The sequence below is a fragment of the Odocoileus virginianus genome, chromosome 19, assembly GCF_023699985.2.
Source record: "Odocoileus virginianus isolate 20LAN1187 ecotype Illinois chromosome 19, Ovbor_1.2, whole genome shotgun sequence".
Taxonomy (NCBI): domain Eukaryota; kingdom Metazoa; phylum Chordata; class Mammalia; order Artiodactyla; family Cervidae; genus Odocoileus; species Odocoileus virginianus.
Window position 1 is genome coordinate 31,852,983 of NC_069692.1, and position 23,225 is coordinate 31,876,207.

General features: G+C 37.4%; 1 long non-coding RNA gene across 2 annotated transcripts in view; it reads right to left on the bottom strand.

Annotated features, from left to right (window-relative positions):
- Positions 1-9,840: 9,840 nt before the first annotated feature.
- Positions 9,841-23,225, bottom strand: part of LOC110138870 (uncharacterized) — a 118,680-nt gene continuing 105,295 nt past the window's right edge. The window contains exons 1-3 of one of the 2 annotated variants that reach the window (XR_011481914.1): positions 21,815-21,891; positions 15,581-15,687; positions 9,841-10,501 (exon numbers count right to left, since the gene is read on the bottom strand). This is a non-coding gene — a long non-coding RNA (uncharacterized lncRNA). Of the gene's footprint in view, positions 10,502-15,580; positions 15,688-21,814; positions 21,892-23,225 lie in introns of those variants that run through there. The other variant, XR_011481913.1, reaches the window with a different exon arrangement.

Below are 23,225 nucleotides of genomic sequence, written 5' to 3' on the forward strand. Positions count from 1 at the left end.
AAAATATACTTAGCTCTCTGCTTTATAAAATAGAAGTTTCTCAAAATATTTTTTAAATTTTCTTGATGAATCAAAATTTTTTATGAACAACCAACAAACCGAACCATGCAGCAATATATTGCTATTTTCAACTCTTGCAAGTAAGAAAGATTGCTTTCCCCAACACTGTCTAATTCCAGAATGCTGTGCTGTTCTAATTGGTGAGCTTTCGTCTTAAATTGGCACTAAGAATCCCTAGAGGGTTACTGAGTCATGCAGAACCTAACTTGTCCCACACTAAGTGTCCTCAGAATACTGTAGTGTTTGAACGGGTGTTTCTGTCCCTCTCCTCATTGTTATGTGGGGACGCTCTCATCATTGATCACATGTCAGTAAATTATCCCACTACCATTTTTAATCTCCAAAGGTAAATATCATCGTCTTACGCTATTCCTATTTTTCCCTGTCTCCTGCAGTCTTGCTAAGACTTAAGTTATTACATTTGACATCCACAGTGAGTGGATAGCTCTTCAGTTTGATGAACTAAATGATCATATTGCATTTCCTAGTGTCTCTTTGTTAAGCACTTATTTACTTGGTTGGGTCAGGTCTTAGTTGCAGCACATGGGATGTTTTATTTGTGGTATGTGTAATCTTCAGTGGTGGTATGTGGGATCTAGTTCCCTAACCATGGATGGAACCGTGCCGCCTACACTGGGAGTCTGGAGTCTGAGTCCCTGGACCACCAGGCAAGTCCTTCCCATTGTCTTTTTCTTTGTTTTGGTGACTCTTTTCAGCAATTTTTATCACTGTTCACACTTAGAATATATATACATATATGTGTGTATATATATACACACACACACACACACACACACACACAAATAAGTCGGAAAACTGCTGTTGTAAATTTAGAACAAATTATTCCAAACATTTAACACCTATATTTCTTTAGAATTGGGCTTCCTTGATGGCTCAGATGGTAAAGAATCTGCCTGTAATGCAGGAAACCCAGGGTCGATCCCTGGGTCAGGAAGACCCCCTGGAGAAGGGAATGGCTGGCTACCCACTATAGTATTCTTGCCTGGAGAATCTCATGGACAGAAAAGCCTGGTGGGTTTATGGGGTCACAGAGTCAGACACGACCAAGCGACCAACACTTTCACTTTTTTCTTTTGAATTAATAAAATGAAATAACTGTGATAACTCTCAGTGGTAGATGAAGTAACCCAAGAATATTTTCTATCCATTTGGTTCCTGAGTGAGGACTGGAGAACATCCCTAGTGGAATAATGGGATCACGGAATGTTATGGAGCAGAGAGCCTTACAGACCACCTGAATTAGGCCCTGAAGTTCTCAACCTCTTTTTTGGAATTCACAAATAAGTCTCACAAATGTGAACTATTTCCAATTATTATGAACACATAAGCCACAAATCTATCCTTTTTCTGTCCTACTCAAAATTAGCACATAGGAATGAAAATTATTGCGAATGTAATATCCAAGGCATAGCCACCCTAAAATCAAATGTTAATCCTTGGCAAATCTGACATGTTCTATACCCCTGTTTTTGTTCAGTCACTAAGTTATGTCTGACTCTTTGTGACCCCATGGACTGCAGCATGCCAGGCCTCCCTGTCCCTCACCATCTCCTGCACTCCATCCAAGTTCACATTCATTTAATCAGTGATGTTATCCAATTGGTGATGCTCACGACCTCATCCAGACCTAATTACCTCCCAAAGACCCCATCTCTTAATACCATTACATTAGCGGTTAGAGCTTCAATATATACATTTTGAGGGAACAACCATTCAGTCCCTAATAAGACCAAAGTGTTAGGCTCTGTGATTAGGCAGAAGTAGATTTTATCATCATCTAATAATTAGCATACTTAGAATATCTTTTATATATATATATATTCAAAAACACTACTTCTAATTTGATAGAATGTGCCTTGCCTTTCCTTGAAAGTGAAAGTGTTAGTCGTTCAGTAGTGTCCGACTCTTTAGCCTGCCAGGCTCTTCTGTCCATGGAATTCTCCAGACAAGATACTGGAGTGGGTTGCCATTCCCTTCCCCAGGGGATCTTCCCGACCCAGGGACTGAACCCAGGTCTCCTGCATTGCAGACAGATTCTTTACCAGCTGAGTCACCTTACTGGTGATTTTAATTCCATTAGGCTATCTGAAAACAAACTGCTTGTCAGATACATGAATATCATCTACCATCTATTTCTCACAGTTCACTTACCTGAATGATAAAACTGTATTCTACATCTTCTTTGGGGGTGAAAAAATCACATTCTACTCTTTGCTTGATCCTGAATCACTCCTCTATGCCCTGTTACCCTTTATAGGTGATGATGCAGATTATACATACATATATTACACCATAAAACAAGATGCACTGACTTGAAACCATTCTGGCATCAAAGCAACGTTTAATGCTGCTCACTTATCTGCTTTTTTGACATAAGATAGACCAATCCTCTACATGAGCCTAGCCCCCACTTAAAGTACAAGAAACCAATATACCAGTGGAAAACAACCAGGACAAGTCAACAAAATTCTCATTGCCTAAAAGGAGTGTGTGATTTATCTTGAACAAAGATCCTGAACGTGAAAAAAAAAATCCACCAAATTGAGAGTCACAGACTGTAATGGTGGTTTGAATTTACCCTCACCTAGCAAAGAAAAAAAACCTTTAGACATGCTAATAAACATTTTCTCCAAAAGTGAAAACCAAATTTTATAAAGATAGTTGAAGATGAATGAGTAAATGATTTTTGTAAATCCTGGAAAATAGATTCATTTTTAGCAAGCTTTTTCTATCAGTGCACATTAGGAAATTCAGAATGCATTTAGTATAAATAGATTTAAATGTAGAATGATTTCAAGTCCTAAATGTGCAGCTAAAATATTTAATGCTTCCCAGTCTATATATGTCAAGTGTTTTGAACTTATAACCATCAACAAATAATCATCAGTCTTTCATCTGTGGGAAAAGAGGGAAAAGAACAACAGGAAAAAAATCTAGAGTGTTCAGTTTCTTAAAGAGATGAATCTATTTTAGAAAGAGTTGAGGGTAATTGAAGATGTGAAGTAAATGGTAAGAAAACATGGGTATCAAACTCTTTTGTTCCAAAGTTCAGTAGAATAGAGTTTATTCTTTATTAGCTTATATTAACGTGTGCTTATCTGATTACAAAAACCAAAAACGAAGTAAACCCTAACTACCTCTGCAGAGAAGCCTGAGAAGTTTAGTTACATTTCCATAAAGTAATTTGAAGCATGTTGACCAAAAGGACATGTTCGAAAAGAATCCTGGGGCTTCCCTGGTGGCTCAGTGGTAAAGAATCCGCCTGCCAATGAAGGAGATATAGGTTCTATCCCTGGTCTGGGAGGATCCCGTAGGGCAGAGAGCAACTAAACCCCATGCACCACAGCTGTGGAGCTGAGCACCGGACTCGGGGAGCGGCAACTGCTGAGACCCCAGCATGCTAGAACCCATGCTCTTCAACAGAAGAGGTCTCCTCAATGAGAAGCCCACGCACCTCAACTAGAGAGTACTCCTAGCTCGCCACAACTAGAGAAAAGCCCATGCGGCAATAAAGACCCAGCACAGCCAGAAGTAAATAAGTAAAAAGAAGAAAGAAAATATCCCTTTATTCAAAATCTTTGAATTTCAAATTCCAAACTTAATTAAAAAACTCAATACCTTAAGAAAATTATTCTTATATGTATAAATAATATATGTAATACTCTAATAATATAAGGTATTTTAAAGGTATGAATTCTATAATTATTTTCAAATATATTCAACAAAACTCAAATATCAATTAAGCCTATATTGAGTCTAGTTTTAATCATTTCTTATATTCTTTTAAGTTCATAAGTTATTAATGTTTTATTTCTAAAATATTTAAGAAACATTCATTTCAGAGTAGTTCAAAGATCACTCAACTCCAAGATTATTAATCTGTACCTTTAATAGAAGGATATTTCTAAGGAAAACAGTTGACAAACTTAGCCCCTGCCCACTTGTCTAGGTCTAAAATTAATTCAGATTTTAGGAATTGGTATCACTGTGGTTTTATTTCCAAGCGTATAAACTCCAAGAGGGTATTTTTGTCTGCTTTGCTCAATACTGTATTTCTAGCATCTAGAATAATGTTGAGCACATGATGAGTACTACAAGTTTTGGTGAATGTTGAATAAATATATTGCATTCTGAGAACTACTCCTGGAGAAAGTCTGTTACTCTTTTCTCTGGAAGACAAAGGTCTGCAGGAGAGAAGATATGCAATTTGACTTTTTCATGTGGTCTGGACTTATCTCATCCTCAAAGTTAGTATTTTCTCAAATAATAGCCTGCTGTTATTTCCAGAAATTAGATTTTAGTATACAATGTTGCTTTTAATCCTGTTGAATTGCAGGATCTTTTAGAATGAAGAAAGTCACTTGGGTATACTTAAAGAAAAAAGTTCCTTGCTAAGCTTCCTCCTCAAGGAAGTTAACTGGCTAAGTGCAAATGTTCCAATTTATTCAGTGTAACCAGGAGACTGATGTGAGCTGTAAATTTTTTAAATGTTCCAAGGATTAGCATTTCAAAAAGACATATTACTAAATCCCTTTTTTAATTCCTCATACTCAATTTACTTTGAGAACATTTCTCAAACATTAGTAGAAATAAATGTTTCTAAAGATAAAGACAATCACAAAGATTAGAAAAGTCACTTTTTAAAAATAAAGACAAATCACAAAGATTAGAAAAAGTCACTTTTTAAATAAAGACAATCACAAAGATTAGAAAAAGTCACTTTTTTAAAGCATATCCATTGACAGAAGTTAATAAGTGAAACACTGTTTGAAGTTCATCTCCTTCAAGGCAACATATTTCAGAACTCATATAAAAGAGATCATATTGAACATTTTGCCATCTATTATCCAGAAATAATTTATCAGTTCTTTTACTTCCTAGAAACTATGTTTAGATCCTGTATACACTCTTCAGCCTGACATGTAGTCCTGGATCTCTGTTATACAGAACCTAAAGTATGTGTCAGGAATATGTTTGTACTGCTTCCTTTTAATCTGTTTAAAACTCTATTTTTACTTGTGCTTAAAAAAAAATACATTCTCAAAAAATAAAAAATAAATAAAAAAATACATTCTCATTGTTAAAACTACAAATATTAATAAAGCATGTGAGGTAGAAATTGAAAATACCCAAGCCTCAAAATTAGGAACTATAATGTAGTCATAATACTTTTGCCAACAGAAGTCTGTCTAGTCAAAGCTATGGTTTTCCAGTAGTCATGTATGGATGTGAGAGTTGGACTATAAAAGAAAGCTGAGTGCCAAATTGATGCTTTTGAACTGTGGTGTTGGAGAAGACTCTTGAGAGTCCCTTGGACTGCAAGGAGATCCAACCAGTCCATCCTAAGGAGATCAGTCCTGAATATTCACTAAAAGGACTGATGCTGAAGCTGAAACTCCAATACTTTGGCGACCTGATGTGAAGAGCTGACTCACTGGAAAAGACCCTGATGCTGGGAAAGACAGAAGGCAAAAGGAGAAGGGGGTGGCAGAGGATGAGATGGTTAGATAGCAGCACTGACGCAATGGACCTGTGTTTGAGCAAACTCCAGGAGACAATGGAGGACAGAAGAGCCTGGCACGCTTCAGTCCATGGGGTAGCAAAGAGTCAGAAGCAACTTAGTGACTGAGCAACAGGCAATGAACATACCTCCTAATTTCTTTTACTCCACATATACTAAAATGTGTATGTGGTATGTTCAGATAGCCATGCATGTATATTTTTACAAACATGTAATCATAACAAATACAATGTATACATACTATAATGTGTCCTTTATTGCCTAACAACATACCTTGTAAATCTTTCCATGTTATTACAAATGGATAAATCTAATTTTGTAAAATAGTAGTATACTATTTTATAACAATACTATAAAATATTTATTTAATACCACACTGACAGATATGTAAGTTTGTCTTTTTATCCTTCTTACAAGTGAACACTCTTGCATTTAGATCATTCCTGTGTATTTCTATAAGATGAGTTTTCCAGAAATGGAATTTCTGAGTCAAAGGGTGTATAAAATAGCCAAATTTCGCTAGAAAAAGATGGTATCAACTGACACTTTCACCAATATGAATGAGAACATACTTCATATTTGCCAATATTAAGTATCAATATTTTTAATACTTGAAAATACATTTGGTGATAAATATTTAATTCTAATTTGCATTTTAATTATTGCTAAAGTTACTGAGTATATATTGTTTATTTCTTTGTGTATTATTTATTTATTTTCTAGTTTGGTTGTGATATACATATATAGATATATTTTGCCACAGAGATGTTTTATGCCATGCTTAGTAAGATCTTCCTTATATACAAATACACTGGTGCAGTGGTAAAAGTATCCTTCTGCCAATGCAGGAGATGCAAAAGTTGCAGGTTCAATCTCTGGGTCAGAAGAGTCCCCTGGAATAGGAAATGGCAACCTGCTCCACTACTTGTGCCCGGGAACTTCCATGGACAAAAGAGTCTGGCAGATTACTGTCCATGGGGTTGCAAAGAGTTGGACACAACCTAGCACAACAGATAACAACAATACAACGTAAATAAATGGCAGAATAGCTACAAAATATTGGGTTGGCCAAAGAGTTCATTTGAGGTTTTCCATAACATCTTACAGAAAATCCTGAATGGACTTTTTGGCTAACCCAATATTTAGCACTATCCCAAACTATGGTTACATTTATACACTAAAATATTAGAGATAGATGGATGATAGAGAGATAGATAACAGATAATGCTATATATTCTACACAACTAGTATATCTATACTAGCATGTACAGCAATATCAATTCTGCACCTATGTTTTCCTTTATTTCTTTTATGGTTTAAATTTTTACATTTAACTTTTTTATCCACATGAAATATATTTAGTAAGGAGTGAGTTAGGGACTGTCTACAACCCAACCTCCCCAAAGGTTAATTATTCCATTTTCATTTATTAAATAATTCATTTTACTCTTGTGATATGAAATGCTACCCTGTACAGATATTTCAGGTTGAGAGTATTTCAGAAAGACAAAGCACCAGCAAGGAAGCCAGTGCAGCTGGAGACTGTGAACCAGAGCAAAAGGAGCAGGAGATGGGATCATGCAAGAAATGAGAGGACTCACATCACATAGGACCTCCTAAGTTATGCTGCATTTGAATAATTTTTTACTGATTTCCTTTGTTTGTTTTTAATATTTACTTATTTGGCTACACCAGGTCTTATTTGCAGCACTTGGGATCTTCACTCTTCATTCCAGCCGGTGAGATCCTTAGCTGCAGAATGCAGGATATATATATATATATATATATATATATATATATATATATATATAAATTGCCCCACGTGGGATCTACTTCCCTGACCAGGGATTGAACCTATGCCCCCTGCATTGGCAGAGCAGAGTCTTAACCACTGGACTGAAAGGGAAGTTCCAGTTTGTTTGTTGATAGCCAGGAAGGGGGTACATTTTTTAAACCTCCCAGTTTATCTCACTGTTATTTGCTTATTTGTCTTTTATTTTTAGATCAATTTTATTTTTTAAAAAAATACCTATTTTATCCAGAACTTTTCCCTAACTGGGGCCACCCAAGACAGACGGGTCATGGTGGAGAGGTCTGACAGAATGTGGTCCACTGGAGAAGGGGATGGCAAACCACTTCAGTATTCTTGCCTTGAGAACCCCATGAACAGTATGAGAAGGCAAAATGATAAGGCAATGAAAAATGATAAGATGGTTGGATGGCATCACTGACTCAATGGACACGGGTTTGGGTGGACTCCAGGAGTTGGCGATGGACAGGGAGGCCTGGCGTGCTGCGGTTCATGGGGTCACAAAGAGTCGGACATGACTAAGCGACTGAACTGAACTGAACTTTCCCTAACTGATTAATATGGAAACATTCAAAGAAATCTCTTAACATTTAAAGTATATATTTCCCCTCAATTAAGAGAATATTACTTTTTTTCATTCCTATTTGTGTTTTGCTTTCCTTTATTTCCTTCATTAAAGTGTCTACTAGCTTAGCTTTTTCAACCAGATTTTTTTTCAAGATAGCTCTCTGATTTATTTATGCCACTGCTTTCTTTTCTTCTAATATTTTTATTTTAACATTACTTTTCCCTGTATTTTTTGAGTATATTTTTACTTTCCTAATTTCTTGAGTTTGATATTTAAGTAATTCATCTTTTTAATTTTGTATTTAATAAATTAAATGTTTAATGCTGGTACTTTTCTCTGACTACACTCTTAGCCATATCCTTTGCCTTTTGATTTATAATATAGTATCTTTATTTCTTAGAAATCCTACAACCTACAACCTTTTTTTTTTTGATACTGTCTTTCAGCATGTTTTAATATTTTCTTTGATCTAAGAATTGAATTGTGAATCTGACAGAAATTATTTTTAGGAGGAGGAGAGAGGTTTAGTTGTATATATGTGGGTTTTTTTTTTTCAATGTTTTCAGTTTTTCTTGATTTCTTTTTCTTTTTTTTTTTTACTATAACCTGCTTATGGCTCTTGGTCAAAAATGTGTTTGTTTGTTTTATTGCTTTTACTTCTTAAAATCATCAGGTTTTACATTTACAGTCAATATGAGATTCTTTTAAAAAATTTTAATAGGTACATTTGCACTTAATAGTAAATCTGAATTTAATATTAAAATTTATTCAAATACTCTTTGTTCTTTCTCTGAACTTATAAAAAATAAGCTGAAATCACTACTTATCATTCATAGAATAAACTGAAATCACTACTTGGCATTAATGCTTTGATTCTATCAATGTAATTAAAACCATTCACCCAATCCAACTGAACCCCAACAATGTGTGAAGCATGGAAATGATTTTATGAATGAGAAAACTGTGGGCAATTACAAAAAAAAACAGAGGGCCACACACAAAGTCTAGTGAGAGAACACAGTAGGGAGAAATTAATCCTGGGAGAAGGATGAATGAAGGCAGTAGGAAATCATTGCCTTTCTTAACAGGGTCTCCAATATACATTGTTCAACATGTCAGCCCATGATAGAAATTAAAAAAGACAGGATTGCCATTATACATATATATATATATATACATATGTATATATATATATAGTCTTAAAATACCATGAAGTCTGTGCTGTAGACGTCATGGTTTGGATCATAAACCCAAAGTCGGAAATATTTCATTACACATCCTCCAATGCAAATTTTCTGGCAAGACTTGCTAATCTGTTTTTCAGATAATAGCAACCCCCTACCCTGCTTCAACCCACACAATTGAAAAAGATATGTCTTAAGGGAATTTATATTTGAAAGCATGAATCTCTGAGGCCATACTAAAAGCTAGTGAGGAAAAAAAAACAGCCCATCAGAAAGGGAAAATAGGTTTTATAAGACAAAATGGGACATTTCTCTTATTATTAAAACATGCCATGGAACTCTAGGGATTGTGGTGCTCAGGTGCAGAATAATGAGCCTTGATTTGGCAATGGAAAATTCCATGAAGGGTCCAATAATATGTTATGCTTCATTAATATAAGAATTTTTACATTTATCCTGTGATTTTCACCCTTCATTATCCCAAAATGCTTTATTAACTGAAGTTATGATAAAGAAAATCTCACCACCACCTTGGGAGAAGTTCCTTGTGGTATGTTTTTAAATTAAAATATCAAAAACAATTTTGTTTAAGATAGGGAGAACAAAATGATACCTAAATAGAAGTGTCATAAATATCTTTAAGCCAGTAAATATTAGCACCAATCACATTTTAAGGTTAGATTTGTGCAGTCATTTATTTGCACTGAGAGGAAGGACAAAGGGCTGGCCTGAGGGGATGGTTTAAGAGTTTACTTGGACACAGACCCTTCTGTCTGGCAATACCCTTGAGTGACGATCTCTGGAAAACCAGATATAAAACTGCCACATGACACTTTATACAATCTCTATACGAGCACAGTGATACAGAGTGATGAACAACTCCTCAGTCCGCCCATTCCCCTGCCCTGAGAAGTATGATTTAATTCTCACCAGCCCCCTTCTCTTCTCACAAAGTTCTTTCTGATGCTGCTAATAGAAGAAATGTGGGTAGCTAACGAGAAACAGCAGAGTCCTTGGCCTTGCCCTGGGCGTGCTAATAAAGAGGAGATCTCTCACCTCTAGCAGAAACACCGACTCCACGAACCAAGAATGGGGTTCCCTATTTTGTTCCAAGCAGTCAGAGTCACGGAGTCACATCAGGGCTCTTGGTTAGACTTCACTCAAGGCTGTTTCCAAGGTGTCTTCCCCAGGACAGAAGCAGCAGCGGCATCCACAGCAGGCTGTCAGGGAAGCTGATGGCTGGAGGTCGGCAGTGGCAGGGGAAAGTGGTCAGAAGGAATGGACTGAGTTTCCTAGCCTTGAGAGTGTCTCTGTGATCACATCACCTCTCCAGGCTTCTGCTTTGAAGTAAGATAGTAGATGTTGAAAAATAAAGGTGTTAGCTGCTCAGTCGTGTCCGACTCTTTGAGAGTCCATAGACTACAGCTCGCGAGGTTCCCCTGTCCATGGAATTCTCCAGGCTGTAACATGCTTTTTAAAGGAAGCAAATGTTGGGAATTCCCTGGTGGTCTGACGGTTAGGACTCCCTGCTTTTACTGCCAAGGGCCCAGTCTCAATCCCTGGTCGAGGAACTGAGATCCCGTAAGCTGTGAGGTATGGCCGAAAAGATAAATAAAAATTGATAAAGAAAGCAAATGTAAATTTTATTCATCAAGGGAAAAAATTAAAAACAGATCATATTTGATCTCCAAAAGCTCTCTACTGCCACAGAACTCTAATTCTTCTAGACCCTGGGTGGACTCTGTCCAGTGCGGTCTCCTACACACTCTTAGAATGGAAAACTGTTCCCTACGTTGACTTTTCTAATTGTGTAGAAGTATGAGCTGGGTGACCTTGAGCAAACTGCCTAATCACTTCTTGCCTATAGTCCCTACCTGTGTACTTCATAGCTTTACAAGGAAAGTTCTCTGAATAGTACTTCACATATAGAACTTCTTTACATAAACTGTTATTGTTAGTGGCCAGGTTGTATATACAAGGTATAATCAGATACATACTTCTGAAAATACAAAGGAACAAACTATAAAAATAATTACAAATCAGGCTAACCACCCAGCAATGCTTTATAAATTTACATATTTAAAAGCAAGATGCCTGGCATTTTATTATAACCATTTCCCTTAATATAATGGGAGCATTTTTTCCTATCATTAATATTTTAACAATGGCTTTATTACAGTCTTTCCTAAGAGGATCTATTGTGATATAGTTAAGTGCCTCTATTTAAGAAACAGACTGTTTCCAGTCTACTATTTGAAAAATGCTGGGATAAATGCCCTTGATTATAAATATTGGGTGAAACAATTGATGTTTATTTCCTCAGGATATATCCTATGAATGAGATTTTTTGGTCAACAGGAATTATCTTCCTCAGGGCTCTTTATATGTAGCTCCCAATTGCTTTCCCAAAGGGCTGTCCTAGTTTGGAGTGTGAGGGTCCTTATCAAACTACACCCTATTCAGCAATGCATATTACCTTTATGTAATCTCTGTCAATTTGATAAAAACTATATAAAACTAGAGACTTCCCTGGTGGCTCAGATAGTAAAGCGTCTGCCTACAATGCGGGAGACCTGGGTTCAGTCCCTGGGTCAGGAAGACTTCCTGGAGAAGGAAATGGCAACCCACTCCAGTATTCTTGCCTGGAAGAGGCAGGGGAACCTCCCTTGGACAGAGGAACCTGGTAGGTTACAGTCCATGGGGTCGCATATATAAAACTAATATAAAACTATAATATGTTAATTTGAATGTTTGCTTACAGTGAGATTAAATTTTGTTTTCTCATAGCTAATACATTTTATACTTCTTTAAATTATCTGTTCCTGTTTTTTGACCATCTTTTTACTGTTTATTATAGTGTTTATGTTTTACAATCATTTGCTTTATTAAATAATCCTTGGTCATATTTAGACAAAGTTTTCCTCACAATCACTACTCACCTCTTACTTCTGTTTCCAGTGATATTTTAGTCATTCTATGGGTATTTATTGAGCACCAACTGTGTCCTGATCTCTGCTCCCTGCTCTGGGAAAACTAGACAATATTTGCTGGGAAGCAAATAAAATAGAGAAGTCCTTGATCTCATAAAACTTTTAAGGTCTAGTTAGGACAGATATTAATGGAGAAAACACGTAAATAATGTAATAAGAGTGACATTCAAATGATATGGATCATTTTCACCTGCCAGAATATCACACTATAAGAAAGAGCCTTCATTTTCTTCCCCAAAGAGGATTCACAGTTCTAGCCGCACTTGGAAGCAACAGCATATTAAATACCCACACCTGCCCACCCTTGCTACCCCATGAATTGGTCCTGGGTGAAGGTTATTGATATTTTTTAAGCTTGCCAGGCAAGTCTGATGTGAATTCAGTGGATGTGTTTGTGAAATCAGTGTTGAGAATAAAGGGTTGAAAAGGAATTTACTAGTGCCTTCCTGATCTCTCAGCTTGACTACAAAGAGACCAAGACCTGGCTTTCATGTTACAGCTAAACACACCAATCTAGCTCACCTTGGGACAATGCTGAGAGACACAACTCTCCTCATTCCTGAGTGAAATCCAGATGACTTAGAAATCAGACCTCAAGTCACCCACGAATAGTTAAAGGGAAAGACTCTGGGAGTGTAATGAACCACATACCCAAAGATAAAACTAAGAGACATGCTGGCAGTGTTGAGGGAAGGCTGAATAGCAAGGAGACGTATAGTTGCAGCACAGAAGGCTGTATCCGGACAAGAGTAGATTACAGCATGATAACTAGAAATCTAATTCTTATCAGATAAAAACCATACTTCTTGCCCAGGGTAAATATCCTGCAAGAGTTGGCAAGGAGTTCTACTTCATAGACACACTTAGGATTTTAGGCTAACACGTGAATTTAAACACAAAGAGTATGACAAAAACCACTGCAATGATGTAAAGTAATTAGCCTCCAACTAATAACAATAAATGGAAAAATTTTTTAAAAAAAGAAAGAAAATTGTCAAAAAAAAAAAAATAAATAAACACAAAGAAATAAGAGAAAATGAAAATCAAAGTGCCCTCTCTTTCCAAGCTGGGCTGATGCCAATAAGATTACTGCTGTTTGCTCTACATTCTTTAAAAGAATGGTAGGTACCCTCCATATTTATTATGATTAACAATCAGATTATATCTCAAGGCAAAACTAGGTTTATTATTTCCTATCCAAAGCTGAATTCCGTAAGGAAAAATAAATCTGAGTTCATCAGTTTTTAACGTATGTTGTCCCTGCACATCAAGGATATGGATTAAAAATTTACCACTCAATTAGTAACTTCTCACATCTGGATGGATGTAAGGGTGACTGGAATTAAAGAAGAGAGAGACACAAAGCCATTTACTGCTCCTACATAGTTCCTGACAATTATGAATAATGAAGTGGCATGGAGTGTGTATTTTACTTTTCTAAGCTGCTACTGTGTAATATAGTTTGCGGAAAAGACAAGACCCAACAAGTCAAGAAATAAAGAGTGTCATTCCAAAAGAAAACATTAGGTAAGACTAAAGAATGAAAAAAATATCAAAGAATGTATTTTTTAAAATATAATCACCTGATCTATGCTGACTCAAGTGGATGGTGCAGTATAAGGCATTAGTTCAGCTGATTAAATGCCATGTTCCTGAAAAATTAGTCAACGGTGTGATCCAAAGAAATCTCTTCTCCAAATCCATGTGACTATCCACTTCTTGGAAATAAGATGGGGTGCTATGAAAGAGGATGTGGGTGGGTTACTTCAAATACTTCCCCGTTATCAGGAAAGGAAGTCAGAGTAGTGGTCTCTTTTAACTTCAAAAACAACACATCAGGAATAAAACAGTAGTCCTTCCTCGACTTCCACTGTGTTCTTGAAATACTCTCATGTGAAAAACTTACTACTGAGGAATTTAAGACTGTAGGAGCAGGTTTAGGGAATTGATGACATGAAAGCCCTATAAATATTTTTGACATGTATGTGCTCAGTTATGTCTGATTCTTTGCAATCCCGTGGACTGTAGCCCTCCAGGCTCTTTTGCCCATGGAATTCTCCAGGTTACCATTTCCTACTCCAGGGGGTCTTTCTGACCCAGGGATAGAACCCTGGGTCTCCTGCATTGGCAGGCAGATCCTTTACCACTGAGCCACCAGAGAAGCCCTCTCTGACACTTTTTAACTGCTTTTTACCTAACAGGGAAGGCTTAGGGTTATTTGTCTCATCTTATATCTGTTTTAAGGCAACACTGAAAAATCCTCTCCCATGCATTGCTGATTACCATTGTTTTATCTACCTCTGTGTTATAGAGCTGAAAAAATAAAACTTCCCTTCCTAGAATGTGGTGTTAGGTGCTTCCACAAGTGATGAACTAGTCAACCTCTGTCTTTTATCTTCTGCTTTGACTAGGAAATAAACATATAGGAATAAAAAAAGAAAAAAAAAATAGTCTATCGATTGAATTGTGCCCCAAAGCTGAGATTCTTTCTCTCTCAATCTCTCTTCATTTGTCAGGTGAGGACACAGCAAGAAGATGATTGTCTGCAAGCCAGGAGGCAAAAGCCTTCAACAGGAATCAAGACAGCACCTTGATCTTGGACTTGCCAGTCCCCAGAAATGTAGTTTGGTTGCTTAAGAAACCCAGTCTATGTTGTTTTTAGGTAACAGCTGAGGAAGACAACTTCCTGTCCCAGAACAACGATCATCTTTCATAAACCTGTGGACAATTCTGCCTTGTTTCTAAGGGTTATCATCCTTATTTCTTCTTCTTCGGAACCTGGGACACTACACTGTGACAGTGAGGAGAAGCAACAGGTCTACCCTCCTCTCTGGGCACCTCTCCCATGCACTTCCCCTAGGGCTCATTTTGTCTCCTAAATCTCACCCAATTTTCTGCCACAAAATTGCCACAAAATCCTCATCCCCTAAAACTGAAATTCTCCACGGTTGAAGAGGCACTTTTTGAACCAAATTCTCAAGGGAAAGAAACTTGTATGAGGACAAACTAAATTAAGAAATTTCAACTCAAAAATCTGTTATGGTATTTTTTTTTTTGTATTATACATATGGTACTGAACATTAATAAGGTAAAATTTAATTTAACAAAATTTTCCTCAGAGGAAACCATTTGCTCTTTCCCTAACTTTAAGTAGACTTCAAAATTATGACTGATTCCTTTTTAATGCTGTTATGTTTGAGAGGGTGAGGGTGTAAAAATGATCTCACATTTTGATTTTAGAAGAAAAACTATTATTTTGTGTAGAAAGCTCTATAGCCTAAATGTCCAGGACTTTCTCAAACACAATTTAATGACTATTGTAAAGATATGGTCTTCTGTGGGTGTGGACCTGATAACTGGCCCTAGGGAGAAATGGACTATTTTAGGATAGCCATATGTAGTTCTAAGATATGGTGCGACACTAACCTTGGTGCCTTAATTCTTCCTCTTCAAAGGAGTACTGGGGCCTCAAAGGACTTCAGTGTTGTCCTCATGTTTCATGGGTTCCTTGGGCTGTAATATCCAACCTGAACCTGTAACAGAATTCCCAGGGAAGCTTAGAGAAAGTCTGAAGCATAAGTTGGAGGCTCACAAAATTAATATGCATTTATTAAAGATGTGTTGTGTTTCCCTCCCAGTTTTTCTTCCATTTGCTGTTTGCAGGTAAATGCTCAGTTTACCAATTCATAGGTTCATTTTTCTTCAGTGGCAAATATTTTAGGAAAATGATTTTGGTATTCTTCCTCTTCTAATAAAATAAAGCAATGTAATTTGAAACTTCTAATCCCCTTGCAAGAGTCTCAGAAAATTCTCAGCTTATAAATCAGCATTATTGCTAATTATTTCAAACGTGAAGGACTACCATTATGTTTGCTTCTGTATCTTCCTTTATATTTGTTTTCCATGTGTTTAAAGTGCTAATGACATTCATTGCTTTTGAGATTTATCAGATTAGCACTACCATAACAGTTTATGGTGTTAGATTTTACAAGATTCACTTAATATAATTTTAATTATCACTGAAAAATGGCTTCTAGTCATAAAAGTACTTTAAAAATTATAAGCAAAACCCACGCTAAATTAAAAGTCAAGGCTTGTGCTGTTAATAATAATTTTATAAAAGGAGAACATCACATGGTACAGTAGCTCAAAATTGAAATATTCACATTTTAAAAAACAAACTACATTTAGAAATATAAAATTGCCAATAAAATGGGTTCTTCATGATAATTCTTCTTGGTATTGTACAAATTGTTACTGGTGTGACAATCACAGGTTATTAGCGATGTGTATTATTTCAAGAAGCAAGATTGAGATTGCAATCTTGGCATTAAATCCCTAAATGGTGCTTCCAAAATATTACAACATGATAGTGAAAACAGTGCAAGGATCAATTCTATGCTAAGCATTATGAGGACTGTACTTGCATACACATTATACCTGATTTTGAATCACCTACAAAGAGAAACTCAATAAAAGCTTTAAATATTGACTCAAGGAAACAATATTGCCAAAGATCTCTAGAGATTTTGCAAATTTTAAAAATTATGAAGCTCCATTTAAGAGGATATTATAAACCAAGTATGAACACTTTATTCCAATCAAAACCACTATATAAAAAGGATACTTATTATTTCACATAACTGCTTCATCCTCCCCAAACTTGCTCTAGGATTACCTCTCTAATTTTCCTTAAATTTCTTCTCCTACCTCTAACTAGGATGTTCTCCATTTCTCAATAACCCCCTACTACCCACCTCAATTTGCATTAGGTCTTATATTAATTTCAATACTTTGCTCAAGTCTAAGAGTCATAAAAACAAACAAAAAAAACTCTCAAGATTACTTATACTTCTTGTCTAGGGTTAGACAAGCGTTGAATCCTAAAAGACTGGACAGTGATCGCAGGGATTAAGGACATTAGTAACTCAAAGCATGAGACTGTGGATCCAGAGGAAGATATGAAATTTTGGAAATGAGTTGATCAAGGGGAAAGAACAGATAGAACCAAACCATGACCAATCAAAGATTCTAGACTGTACCTGAATTTCAAAACATGCTTTCAAGCTGGGTGTTTGGCAACAGCTAAAAAGCAGGGAGACAAGTGGTCAGTATTTGAAAATCTGGAAAGAGATACTAGAAAACTATCTTGGAGATGTTTATTTAGCAACAGAAAATTCTTTCTCTGGAGGGATAGGGCAGAGATGGGTAGCTGGTAGGGATGGATACATCCACATAAGCCCAGGGGAAGCTTGATTATTGGAAACTTGAGGGTGATAGAGCAAGGTCTGATGCTGTAAAGAGCAATATTGCATAGGAACCTGGAATGTTAGGTCCATGAATCAAGGCAAATTGGAAGTGGTCAAATAGGAGATGGCAAGAGTGAACATTGACATCCTAGGAATCAGTGAACTAAGATGGACTGGAATGGGTGAATTTAACTCAGATGAACATTATATCTACTACTGTGGGCAGGAATCCCTTAGAATAAATGGAGTAGCAATCATAGTCAACAAAGAGTACGAAATGCAGTACTTGGATGCATTCTCAAAAATGACAGAATGATCTCTGTTCATTTCTAAGGCAAACCATTCAATATCACAGTAATCCAAGTCTATGCCCTGACCAGTAATGCTGAAGAAGCTGAAGTTGAATGGTTCTATGAAGACCTACAAGACCTTTTAGAACTAACACCCCAAAAAGATGTCCTTTTCATTATAGGGGACTGCAATGCAAAAGTGGGAAGTCAAGAAATACCTGGAGTAACAGGCAAATTTGGCCTTGAAGTACAGAATGAAGCAGGGCAAAGGCTAAAAGTTTTGTCAAGAGAATGCACTGGTCATAGCAAACACCCTCTTCCAACAACACAAGAGAAGACTCTACACATGAACATCACCAGATGGTCAACACTGAAATCAGATTGATTATATTCTTTGCAGCCAAAGATGGAGCAGCTCTATACAGTCAGCAAAAACAAGACCAGGAGCTGACTGTGGCTCAGATAATGAACTCCTTATTGCCAAATTCATACTGAAATTGAAGAAAGTAGGGAAAACCACTAGACAATTCAGGTATGACCTAAATCAAATCCCTAATACAGTAGAAGTGAGAAATAGATTTAACGGACTAGATCTGATAGACAGAGTGCCTGATGAACTATGGACGGAGGTTTGTGACATTGTACAGTAGACAGGGATCAAGACCACCCCCAAGAAAAAGAAAGGCAAAAAAGCAAAATGAGTGTCTGAGGAGGCCTTTAAAATAGTTGTGAAAAGAAGAGAAGCCTAAAGCAAAGGAGAAAAGGAAAACTATACCCATTTGAATGCAGACTTCCAAAGAATAGCAAGGAGAGATAAGAAAGCCTTCTTCAGTGATCAATGCAAAGAAATACAGGAATCCAGTAGAATGGGAAAGACTAGAGAGCTCTTTAAGAAAATTAGAGATACCATTACATGCAAAAATGGACTCAATAAAGGACAGAAATGGTATGGACCTAACAGAAGCAGAAGATATTAAGAAGAGGTGGCAAGAATACACAGAACTATACAAAAAAGATCTTCATGACCTAGACAATCATGATGATATGATCACTCACCTAGAGCCAGACATCCTGGAATGTGAAGTCAAGTGGACCTTAGGAAGCATCACTATGAACAAAGCTAGTGGAAGTGATGGAATTCCAGTTGAGCTATTTCAAATCCTAAAAGATGATGCTGTGAAAGTGCTGCACTCAATATGTCAGCAAATTTGGAAAACTCAACAGTGGCCACAGGACTGGAAAAGGTCTGTTTTCATTCCAAAGACAAAGAAAGGCAATACCAAAGAACACTCAAACTACCGCACAATTGCACTCATCTCACATGCTAGTAAAGTAATGGTCAAAATTCTCCAAGCCAGGCTTCAATAATACGTGAACCATGAACTTCCAGAAGCTCAAGCTGGTTTTAAAAAAGGCAAAGGAACCAGAGATCAAATTGCCAACATTTGCTGGATCATCGAAAAAGCAAGAGAGTTCCAGAAAAACATCTATTTCTGCTTTATTGACTGTGCCAAAGCCTTTGACTGTGTGGATCACAATAAACTGTGGAAAATTCTTGAAGAGATGGGAATACCATAACACATGACCTGCCTCTTGCCTCTTGAGAAACCCGTATGCAGGTCAGGAAGCAACAGTTAGAACTGGACGTGGAACAACAGACTGGTTCCAAATAGGAAAAGGAGTACATCAAGGCTGTATATTGTCACCCTGCTCATTTTACTTATATGCAGAGTACATCATGAGAAATGCTGGGCTGGAAGAAGCACAAGCTGGAATCAAGATTGCCGGGAGAAATATCAATAACCTCAGATATGCAGATGACACCACTTGTATGGTAGAAAGTGAAGAAGAACTAAAGAGCCTCTTGATGAGAGTGAAATAGGGGAGTGAAAAAGTTGGTTTAAAGCTCAACATTCAGAAAACCAAGATCATGGCATCCGGTCCCATCACTTCATGGCAAATAGATGGGGAAACAGTGGAAACAGTGTCAGACTTTATTTTTTCAGGTTCCAAAATCACTGCAGATGGTGATTGCAGCCATGAAATTAAAAGATGCTTACTCCTTGGAAGGAAAGTTATGACCAATCTAGATAGCATATTAAAAAGCAGAGATATTACTTTGTCAACAAACGTCCATCTAGTCAAGGCTATGGTTTTTCCAGTAGTCATGTATGGATGTGAGTGTTGGACTATAAAGAAAGCTGAGTGCTGAAGAATTGATGCTTTTGAACTATGGTTTTGGAGAAGACTCTTGAGAGTCCCTTGGTCTGCAAGGAGATCCAATCAGTCCATCCTAAAGGAGATCAGTCCTGGGTGTTCATTGGAAGGACAGATGTTGAAGCTGAAACTCCAATATTTTGGCCACCTGATGCAAAGAGCTGACTCATTTAAAAAGACCCTGATGTTGGGAAAGATTGCAGGCAGGAGGAGAAGGGGACGACAGAGGATGAGATGGTTAGATGGCACCACTGACTCAATGGGCATAAGTTTGAGTAAACTCCGGGAGTTGGTGATGGACAGGGAGGCCTGGTGTTCTGTGGTTCATGTGGTTGCAAAGAGTCAGACACGATGAGCGACTGAACTGCACTGAACTGAGGCATCAGAATTTACCTCCAGATTTACAAAACAGGAATTCAAGAAATGGGTACAGTGCTGAGGCCAGAGTGGAGGCAAACATCCTAAGAACCAGAGTGGCCTAAGTTCTTGAGCAGGAGTCATCCTATACTGGGAGTCGGGAGCTCCAGTCATAAATAGGAGAAAAGTTTTCCTCAACTCAGTAAAAAGCTGACTCTGCCAGGAAAAATCAGGACAGAAAAACAAAAATTCCCAAGCCATTTCAGGTGACCCCTGTCATTTCAGCATTGGAAGCGTGAAGTCTTACTCACTGGACTGACAGAGATGTTCCCTTCCCTGTCATTTCCGAAATCCATCTCTGGATCCTTTAGTGGTGGATGGAACACTTTCACAATAACTGGGTTTCCACTTGTGAGGCTGAAGCCTAGAGGACCACTGCCCTCCTTCTCCTGGACCTTTGCACTTGCCCCTGCCTTTCCTTCTGAACTCCTGCAGTAATTATTACTTCCCTCATTAATTTACCATTTCGAATATGCTACCAATATATGACTTAAAAATATATTCATGTTCATGAACTTCCTTGCCTCTGAAGTCTGAGACAATGTTTTGAATCTCTCTACCCTTTATTTCCCAGGAGGCTGGCACGCTGGGTATTGATAATAGTTTGCAGATGATGGTGAGTTTATAAAACAGGATGAGGGGAGTTGGCAAAGACACTGATTTTGAAAATTCAAAATGTCCAAAACGTCCAACAACTCTGAGGGAAAGGGGTAAGTTTATTTACCTTGAAAACCGGATATTGCTCCAATGAGCTTCCAAATATCAGATAAACAGCTGTTCAGATTAACCAGATAAACTTTAAATCATTGCCAAGAGAATCTCACAGTTCTCAATATGATGAGAGAGGGAGGGAGGGCGGTAGGAGGGGGGAAGAAAGAGAAAGTGTGCAGTATGATTAACTTAAAAGTGTTTAAATGAGTAGAGTTTTTATGATCATCTTTCAAATACTTATAGAGTGATTAAATGCATTGAAAAGAGAACACTTCAAGAGGCTTTAAAAGTGTATGATTAAGATGAAATGAATGGAAAGAAGAAAAAGGAAATGAGGCTCAAAATCAGGAAGGATTTTGGTAGCAGAGCCATTATCCTGCAGTACATAGAAGCAGAGAGCAGGATTAAAGGTACTGTGAGCAGACAAACTTCTCATTGCCCCAGAGAACAGAATAGATTTCTGAGTCAATCTTTTCCCATCCAACTAGCGAGATGTTTTGTGAGCTAATTGGTACTATTGTGGTTCTGAAAACACTTGCTCTCATTTTGCTTGTAAGAGTGTCTGCATTTATGAAAGAATTGATGGTTTTCTATCTCAGGATCACATCTTCATTTCTTTTCTGCCGGTGGTTCATACGCTCACAGCCATTCGACAAGCAAGCATGCATACCCACAACACTCAGCAGGAAAATGAGTGATCTGTGTTCCGTGCAGCTTTGAGATACCGACTTAAGAGATACCTTATTTGCAACTTCTTGAATACTGACATGACTTACCTATGATCTTACCGACACTAATGGAAAGATATTCACAGCCCCATAGTTGTCTCACCCTCTGGCCTCAGTGATGGACGCATCTGTGCTTGTGGGAATGGAAGCTCCACCCACCCCAACTCCCAATTGAAGAGGGGCAGATGCGTGACAATGGCAAGTTACTAAGGGCAACAGGAAGCAGGAGACACACTTGTAAAATACACTCAAGTGTGACATAGCCATATAATGTAGACTGCAAGCAGCAGTGAAGGTAAATCTTAGAATGTAAATTCATAGACTATTACGCTGGGAGGAACCTTGGCGCTCTCCCAGAACACCCTAACTTGTCCTCCTTAGATGAAGGATTTGAGGCCCCGTGAAGCTAAATGATTTGCCTAGGGTCATATGCCTACTTGGCAATGGGGGGTCAAGTAGCATTACAGATTTGTGGAGCCAAGGCTCGGGGTGACATCGTCTTAAAGGCAGTTTGCTAACCAATGCCTGCAAAAGATTCCATGTAAAAACAAGGGTAAGACTTTATGCATGAATAATGGAGGCATGCGCTAGCTGCCAATAACTTTTTAAAATTCCTTTCAATTATATAGATGTTGGTAGTGACATCTTCAAAAAGGATAGAGTATCACATAACAGTACATAAACTGAATAAAAGTACTATTGTCTTCACTCAAATCTCTCACCTAACAATAGTAGCCCTAACAACTGAACTCAGCAGCTTTGGTTTACATAGAAGAAACCCTGGCAAAAGCACTGTGCTTCCGGTTTAAAATGTCACCTGCCTCCACTTCATTCTGTTAGTCTCCTAAGCACACTTTTATTCATTCATTCATTCACCCTCTCATTCAATGAACACTGTGTTCCAGACACCATCCTAGGTTACAAGGATAAGGAAGGTAACAAAACAGAAAAATTCTTTTCATCACTGGTCTTAAATTCTGGTGGATACAATAAAGCAGAGTAGACAAAATAACACATGACTTTTATGAGGATGCACACTTATAGCTTAAACTGTCTCTTACAAAAGGAAAGAAAGGTTCTCCTAAATGATCTTCTACTGTCTTTTAGCACCTTATCATTTTACATCTGTCAGATTAATTGCTAGATATTAGAAATATAATCATAACTGCGAATTTAAACATCTCTGATATTACAAACTCCCATTCAAAGAGCAAAACCATAATATCCAAGTACGGTGCTTTTTCTCTTTTTTCATTGGGCAGTCCCATTTCCATTTTCTGTAAAGAATCACCATTCCTGCCTCTCATCTCAGGATAATAAATTATTTTAGGAAAATGTGTAAATCAATGTATTCAGTAATCTAGGAACTAATCAGTCCTTACCAAGTTCAAGGTGACTTCGGTTCCCTTCTATCCTCCTTCCCTTCCTCGCTTTCTCACGGTCCTCACTCCAGCACTTG